The 8,992-nt window shown below is 39.2% G+C and overlaps 1 long non-coding RNA gene across 1 annotated transcript; it reads right to left on the bottom strand.

The window, feature by feature from the left end:
• Nucleotides 1–3,428: 3,428 nt before the first annotated feature.
• LOC140813232 (uncharacterized) lies at nucleotides 3,429–8,570 on the bottom strand. The gene is made up of 2 exons (XR_012113855.1): nucleotides 8,474–8,570; nucleotides 3,429–3,594 (listed from the first exon to the last, which is right to left on the bottom strand). It is a non-coding gene; the product is annotated as an uncharacterized lncRNA (long non-coding RNA).
• Between the last annotated feature and the right edge of the window lie 422 nt (nucleotides 8,571–8,992).

Below are 8,992 nucleotides of genomic sequence, written 5' to 3' on the forward strand. Positions count from 1 at the left end.
TTTGATTATCGATGAAATTTCATTTTATCATTTTCAATATGCGTGGAAGTCATTTATCTAAGCCCGAGAGGGATGAGACCCTGACACTATCTAAGCTCAGGAGACATAGGCCCCGACACCTTATTCAAGGTCGAAGACATGATGCTCAGGCACCTTATCTAATCCCGGGAGGTACGAGACCCTCGTACCTTATCTAATCTCGAGAGGTATGAGGCCCTGACACCTTATTCAAGCCTAGAAGACATGAGACCCTAACACCTTATCAAATCCTGGGAGGTAAGAGGAGCCGACGTCTTATATAATCCCGGGAGATATGAGGCCCCGAAACCTTATTCAAACTGGGGAGACATGAGGCCATGACACCTTATCTAAGACCGGGAGACATGAGGCCCCAACACCTTATTTAAGCCCGAGAGGTATGAGACACCAACACTTTATCTAAGCCCCGGAGGTTTGAGGTCTCGACTACTTTTCAAAACTTAGAAAATTTTACTAAGTATTGGGGCTACTTAGTCCTTGGTCAGTGATCAAGACCCAAAATTAGCCCGACTAACTAGCGAAAATTGAAGAAAGAAAGGATTGGACTGAAAAATGAATATTTTCATCGAAAACTTAACAAGTATTGTGGATGGGAAAATGACAACTGTCACCCCATTGGAGAAGTCTTTCATGTTTGCAAGGATAATGTCATCCTCTTCAAATTGCTCTTTTTTATTTGTGGGAGACGATATGAAAGCAAAAGCTTATTATTTTCCGAGGGAGTCCAAGCATGAATAATCGAGACAGTAAGTATGACTCTAGACCGACTATTTAAGGAGGGGATGGTGATGCTCTGGAAAAGACATGGATCATCCTTGAACTCGGGCAAGAAGATAAGACGAAAGCAGAACCAATCTACAGTTTGTTTAGGAAGCCAAGAAGAGACCGAGTTGAAGCCAGCTCAAGTAAAGAAAAAGTAACATGTTTAAACTATCCTAGGCATGCAGCAACCCAGAAATCATATCAAACAAATATGGACTCATACAAGCTAGGGCTGTAAGGCTCGAGATTTATTAATCTTCATTGACGTGAGACTCGGAATATATGAGAATGCATGACGTGCAATGAGGGAAAAAGGCATGAGAAATTAGAGTGTTGATAGACCGCACCTGCGCTTAGAACAGGAGTGCACCCGCGGTCATAAAATTCTGATTTTTGAAAGGCAGGTCGAAGCCATACCGCACCCGCGGTGTTAGGAGAGACCGCACCCGCGGTCGATGTCCAGTAGGGTAGGAAATTTTATTCGAAGCAAGACCGCACCCGCGGTGCGAGAAGGACCGCACCCGCGGTCGCTATTTTCTGAAAAATGAAAATGGTGCCGAGAGCATGGCGCACCCGCGCTGTAGGAATGACCGCACCCGCGGTGCTGCATGCGAGAAATCCACCTTCACTCCTTATGTTGACACATGGCATGGTATATATACACTTGGTGTATGATTCATTCTTCTCATTTCAGAGGCAAGAGAACCGAGAGAATCCAAGGGAGAAGACTTCACTTCCTTTTGATCTTAGACTCATAATTTTGAATGAATTACCCATCCAAATTGTGAACCAAGTAGAGATTTGTATTCCTCTCCTCAAGAGCTTGAAAAGGATGTGAGTATTCCTCACTTTCAGCTTGTTTTGAAATATACATGTTGGGGAAAATTAGATATGATGATTAACATGTGTTATTGATATGTTGAGCATCGTATATTTGCAACCGGATTGGTTATCGGGTATTGTATGCTATTGTTATGAAATTCAGATTATGGGGTTATGAGATCATGCAGATTTTCAGAGTTTGAAATGGTTATGATATTGATTATGAGTTGAGGTTATTGATTATTGATATATGATGATATTTGAGCTGATTGGTACTGCGAGATCACGCCGTTATACCGTCAAGATTGATTTTAGATTGTGAATGTGTTGAATTGAATAGAGATTGATATTGAACATTCAACATTGCCATTTCAGATTTGTATTGGCAACTTTGATAGCGAGACTTCGACATCGACAGATTTTGTACGACGAAAGGTATAATTCATGTGATTGCAGGGAAGATACGACTCGAATCAGATTTGATTGGAGTTTCCCAACAAAATCACATACTAGATTTATTATTGTATCTTTTGATATGTTTTGGATTTGTTTATAGATTTATATTCAAATCTATTGATATGATCATGCTTTGTCTATAGATTTATATTCAAGCATTGAGATAGGAGAGTCATTGACAGATTTGTCAAAACTAGACGTTCGGTGTATCGACGCATAGGAGCAGACTTCCTCCGATTGTAGACATTCGATACAGACACGACCGAAGTCTAGGAGTAAGACGTACAGTTGCCCCGATTGGGAGGGTAGGTAACAGACAGTGACGTCTTATTCACCCCGGGATCCCTAGAGTAGAGTCAAGACATGAGTTGATTTGCATTGCATGCTTATATATGTTGGTTTCATAGACTATGGAACCTATGAGTTTGATCACATGCATGATATTGTGTTTTATGATTTTATTATGCATATGCATGTATACATGTTTTATACTGGGATGTGTTCTCACCGGAGTTTCCGGCTGTTGTTATGTCTGTATGTGTGCATAACAACAGGTAGGGCAGGATCTGGGTCACGACAGAGATGAGTTCGAGATAGAGTGGTGACTACGGGCGCAGAAGATGACTAGTGGCTTTTATTAGATTTGGACTACTTGTATTTTGGTATTTTGTATTAAACACTAGTTTGGAGTGATGTATTAGAACAAGACACGTTTATTATGTTTGAACCTTATGTCTGTTGTAAATTAATAAAGAAAAATTATGCTTAGTATTAACATTTGATTTAATGTTAAAAAGCAAAAATTTGACCCACATTTTCTCACAGATCCATTTAATCCCAGATAGAATTCGATTTAGAGCCCGGGTCCCCACAAGGGCTCATACTCTTGGTCTGGAAAGATAGGGTTGAGTGATACTGTCTAGGTGGAAAAGTTTCTGGCCAGGCAGGGATGCCCTTGGCATCCCGGGCACTTGCAGCACTTTGGGATCTTCCATGACCAGGCAAGGTAGGGTACCCGAGAAGATTAAGTTAAGTGATCCTCGACTTTGTCCACGGGTAATCGAGGGGACTGTGTAATGACTCGAATCCTTATTTTGAATGAAGTATTAATTAAGAGATAATTAATGAGTTGTTAATTAAGTATTATTAAGGAATTGATAATCCGGGATTAAGCTGTTGGTATCCACCGAATTTTAAATGGATAATCTGATCTACTTCAGATTACATTATCTCGAGAAATCCAACTAGACCAATGATATTCTGACACGTGGCAGATAAGATTGGTTCGGATTTTCCGAAATAGTCCAGATGCAGCCTATAAATGGAAGCCGAATTCTTTTGTTTCCTTCACTGCATCCTTCAGAGAGAGTTCTAGTCGTATCTCTTTGGTTTTCTAACTAGTTTCTAGGTCAATTTGGTGTCGGGAAGTTTCGGAGCTAGTATCAACTCGAGGAGGGGTCGGTGAACTGAGATCGAGACATCATCAGCGGGCTGACGACGGACGCAGGTATAATCCTAAATCCTTAGGTAGTGATTTAAGGATCATTAGGGAGAACTTATAGCATGTTTGTTTTGGTTTGATAGTGATTTCATTATGTTGGTATTGTCTAGGTTCAGAGCTTTCTGTCAGATTGTTTTAGTGAGTTATGTGATGTACTGACTGAGATATCCAAGCGTAGTATACACACTTATATGCTGCATATTTATCTGTTGCATATGTTTTATTGCTTTGGCATATTATGCATGACATATCATGTTGAGCCTGATATCTTTTGAGATATACCTCGTTTGTTGGGGCCGTTCAGCCCTATTCTGTATTGTGGACGATGGGGCATCGAGAGCTACAGTGTCCGACAGGACCTTGGGGGCTCTGATGACCTGGACATTGCAGTTCCACGTCTTGATGATGAGTGTGGGAGCCAAAACATGCCTAGGGAAGATCAGAGACTACACACTCAGACGCCTCTAGACTAAGCATGAGATTCTTGACTTGATCCTTAATATCCGAGCATATTGTATTTCGCATGCATCATATCAGTTTGTATACTCGTACATTATCATATTGGGCGATTGTCGCTCACGTCCTTGTTTTCATCTTGGGAACCCCATTCCACAGGACAGGTCTTAGGTTGGACGGTTCGGACTACCAAGGCAGTGAATAGAGCAGTTGGGTTTTCGGTGGTGATCCAGTGGAGGTTCTATGTGGTTTATCGTTTCCCCGTTCAAAATCATGTTTTCGTTATGGTTGTATTAATGTTTAAGACTGCTGTTATTGTTTTGTTTTCGTTTGGATTGTAAGATGATTAAGTATTTGGTTTCCACTGTTTAAGTGTTGTTATTAAGTTGAATTGAAACGTCCTGCTCTTTTTATTGCTTTAAAAGTACTAGAAATTTTTTTTTTTTTAAACCTCACATAGCATTCGGCCGAACTATAAAATTTCATAAAATATTTCTGACATCATTTTAAAATAAACAACCGACTAACATTTTTCTAAATCTGAAAATAACATTTGAAAAGTATAGCCCATACTATAACCTCTCAAAAATCATTCATAATCATGATAAAAGTCATAAAATCTTTTAACATAAATCATAACATATATGCGGAAACTAGCGTCGGTCCTCGGGTCATGTGCACCTTCAGTCCAGTCGGATCAACCATCAAGACCTCCATTAGCATTATCATGATAACCTGCATCCATCACACCTAGTGAGTCTAAAGACTCAACACACCATAATCTTGATAACGAGTAATACGTAATACAGTCAACATATAACGGTGAAAAATACTAGTACTTAAAATATCTTTTTCCATGAAGATGCATAAAATTAAACATAATCGTTTTCATAAACATTTTCATGATGCATAAGACTTTAAATAAAAACATTTTCATATTCCTTTTTCATAAACATTTTCATAAACATATCCATGTCATCATCAACATGTTCATATACATATCATCATCAACATATACGTATTCTTTTTTCCTTTCGTTGAATTCAGATCGTTAATTGTGACTTTCGTGTTCATCTACGTCTACGTCTACGTGTTGGGCGATGGATCCATCTACATGTAACCACAGTACTGGGCGGCGGGGACACCAGCAACACTCTCACCGGTCAACTGGGCCTTGGCCTTACGTATTAACATATCATCGTATACATCTACATGTCCGTATCCAAGGAAACACGATCGTCGGGCTCCCACTGGGACCATAACCCTCACGAAATTTCCAACATATCATCGTATTAGTCACAATTACTTCACTTCCTTCAACGTTTCATATTCTCATCACTTTATAAAAATTTAAACATGCATATAACGTTTTTCTTTTAAACCAAGCATGCAACATGTCTTTGAAATGTCCATAATTAAACCATAAAATCCATAAACGTTTTAAAAATAACATTTTAACATATACATATCCATGAACAGTTAAAATAACATTTGAACATATAAAAATTCATAAACATTCCAAATAATCATATTAGCATATAAAACAGCATTCAGGACACTGCCATGACGTTTACTAATTTCTAGGTGTAAAATGACCGTTTTATCCCTAGACGTAAAATTTCACGTTTTTGACATTTTCTTAATTCCAATAACTCTAACATGTCCCAAATAATTATTTAAGCCTACACAAATTTTCTCATATTTTCATTTAGCATAAATCGAGGACTTTTAAATTAATCTTTAAATAAGACGTATTTATGCGTTTTAATCCCGAATTAAACTAAACATTAATATAAAATTCCCAAATTAAAAACTTAGACTTATAATAATTATTTAAGCTTAAATCTAATTTTTCATAATTTTATAAGGCATAAAACTAGGCTTTTCAATTAACTCGTTAATTGACGTTTCGTGCGGCGATTAAATTCCGAATAAATCCAAAACTCGTTATTTTGATCCCAAATTTTTAACATAGACTTTTTATTATTTATTCTACCCTTCCATGTCATGAGCCACCCCCGTGGACCCATGGAATCAATTTTTAGCCTTTTAATTTTCGTTTTAGACCCTTCGACGAACACACCGAGCCATCTCCCAATTTACCCGAGCCACGCCAGAGCCACCTCGAGCCAAAACCTAGCCAACCCATCTAGGGACCCTACTGTGCAAGCCCAGCCCCAAAACATGACCCTAAGCCGCTCAAAAAGCCTACTGAACATGACCCAATTTTTCTGCATATGTGTATGTCTTGTGTTCTAGTTGTATTAGGACTCCTAGCTAGCTTAGGTCACCTCCATCCGAGCCACCCCCGTGCCCAGTCGACCATGACCACCCCTGGACCAAGCCCAGGCCCTACCCATGCCAGCCCACGCCCTAGAAAGCAAGCTGCGAACCCCTGGACTTCAAGGACAGCAACCTGTGCGTATCTGGTTCTTTCTCTTGTCCTGCTTGAACCAACCCCTAGCAGCCCCTGCCCCAACCTTAGACCACCTTCTCTAGACCCTAAAGGACCTAGTTCAACCCAGCCAAAGGCCCAGACCGAGCCCCCTGAATCCCTGCACAGCAGCTGCACAAACGTGACAGCAAGTTGATCTCTCGGGTGGGAGTCCTCGATGGATGGGACTCCTCCCAACCCACCTTTTTCGAACCCTAGCATGGCTAGGACCCCTGCTCAGACCCCTCACGGCTCTGGCTAGCCCTGGAACCAAGCCCAGTCCAGCCATGCCAACAAGGACACAAAACCGAACTCCTTTACTCCCATGACAGCAACCTGGTCCCATCTTGTTTCCTTTGTCGTTTGCAGAGTTTTAGTGTGTTCTAAGACCCCTAAACTTGTTTAAAACACCCTTAATTCATACCCTAACCATGGCAGCCCCTTAACACCAATTAAACATGATTTTTGGATCAACAACCAAGAGTTAAACTCATGCATATGAATAGTTGCGAAAATATTCATAAAAACCTCATGCTTTTCATTCAAATATAATTTAAACAATAATATGATGTGATAGACGAGAAAAGGAGATGTATGGCGTGCCTTTGCGTTAAATACGCTCGAATATCCGTTGACGACGAAGAACGGATCGAAACCTTGGCTTGAAGTCCCTTGAACCCTTCGAAAATCCTTCAAAAGTTGTGTGTGTGTAGTGCCGTGTGTGATGGTGTGTGGTTGAAAGAGTTTTTCAGAATTGAAAAGTGATTGCCGTGAGTTTTTGTTTCATGGTAGGGTTTTTGGGTGTTTTTATATTAATAAAATGGCTAATTAGTTTACTAATTAGGCTAAGGCCTATTAAGCCATTAAATTAAGCTCATTAGTCTAATTAGGTTTTAAATAAAATATCAACAAAGTTTTGGTAAAAATAAATTTGTGAATTTATTAGCCGGACTGCTAAAAAGTTCGTATTTTTCTTGAAAAACCAACCAGATAAAATTTACGTCCCGGCGTATAAAATCACCTCAAAACCCTTTATTTTCGAAAATACTAAAAAGCATCGACCATATTTTAAATAATTAAAAATAATCATTTAAAAAATATTTTACATCTTTCAGCCCTCGGTCCCCGTTCCTCGATCGTCACTTGAATATTCCTAAAAATACAATTTTAATGCAACCATGCAGAAAATATAATTTAAACATGCAAGTATGCACAACATAATTAATAATGCAATTAAAACATTTAATTAAAATACAAAGGAATTTAATAATTGCATGTATTTGGTTCGCGTGGACCTTTAAATTTTCGGGGCGTTACATGAATGTTGTATGTTTATTAGTCTGTTTAGTAGTGGCTCGGGTAAGGGCACTACAGACTGTCCCCCCCTCCACGTTTCCAGACCATCCGACCTGGGCTTACCTTACCCGTTCACCAACAGGAACCATCCAGGTCGGTTACTTCCTACTCAGACCGACCATAAGGAGATGAGAGTGGGGCTCATAAGTGTAATGATCTGCATCCTTATTTTGAATGAAATACTAATTATGAGATGATTAAAGGGTTGTTAATTTGGTATGATTAAGAAATTGATAATTCGAGATCAACCTTTTAGGATCCATCAAATTTAAAAGGGACAACCCAATATACTTCAGTTTACATTATCTCAAGAAATCTAACTAGACGAATGAAATTCTGACACATGACAGATAATATTTATTCAGATTTTTTGATCTAGTCTAGATGCACCCAATAAATAAAAGCAGATTTCATTTGTTTCCTTCACCACTTCCTTCAGCTACTCTCTCTTGAGTTCTAGCCATATACCTTAGGTTTTCTTGCAAATTTCTAGCACAGTTTAGTGTCGGGAAGCTTCAGAGCTAGTGTCGACTCGAGGAGGGGTTGGTGAACTGGGACACAGATAGAGACATCATCAGCGAGCTGATGACGGACGCATGTGTAATCCTCAAATTTTAAATTGTGATTTAAGGATCACTATGAAGAACTTTGAAGCATGTTTGGTAATTCAGGATCTGGCTTGATGGTGATTTCATTATGTTGGTATTGTTAGGTTCAGACGAGTAAGCTTTCTGTCAGATTATTTTAATGAGGTACATGATATACTAACTGAGATATCCAAGCATAGTATACGAACTTATATGCTGCATATTTATTGTTTCATGATATATGTTTTACTGCTTAGGCATATTATGCATGACATATCATGTTGCGTCTGGTATCTTTTGAGATATACCTCGTTTGTCGGGGCTGCTCATCAATGTTCTGTTTTGTGGACACTTAGGCATTGAGAGCTACACTGTCCGATGGGACCCGTGGGTTCTGATGAGCGTGGACATTATAGGTCCACGTCTTGATGATGAGTGTGAGAGCCAAAACATTCATAGGGAAAATCAGAGACTACACACTCAGGCGCCTCTAGACCGAGCATGAGATTCTTGATTTGATCCTTGATATCCGAGCATATTGCATTTCACATGTATCATATCACTTTGTATACTCGTACA

This window comes from Primulina eburnea, chromosome 14 (assembly GCF_022965805.1).
Source record: "Primulina eburnea isolate SZY01 chromosome 14, ASM2296580v1, whole genome shotgun sequence".
NCBI lineage: Eukaryota > Viridiplantae > Streptophyta > Magnoliopsida > Lamiales > Gesneriaceae > Primulina > Primulina eburnea.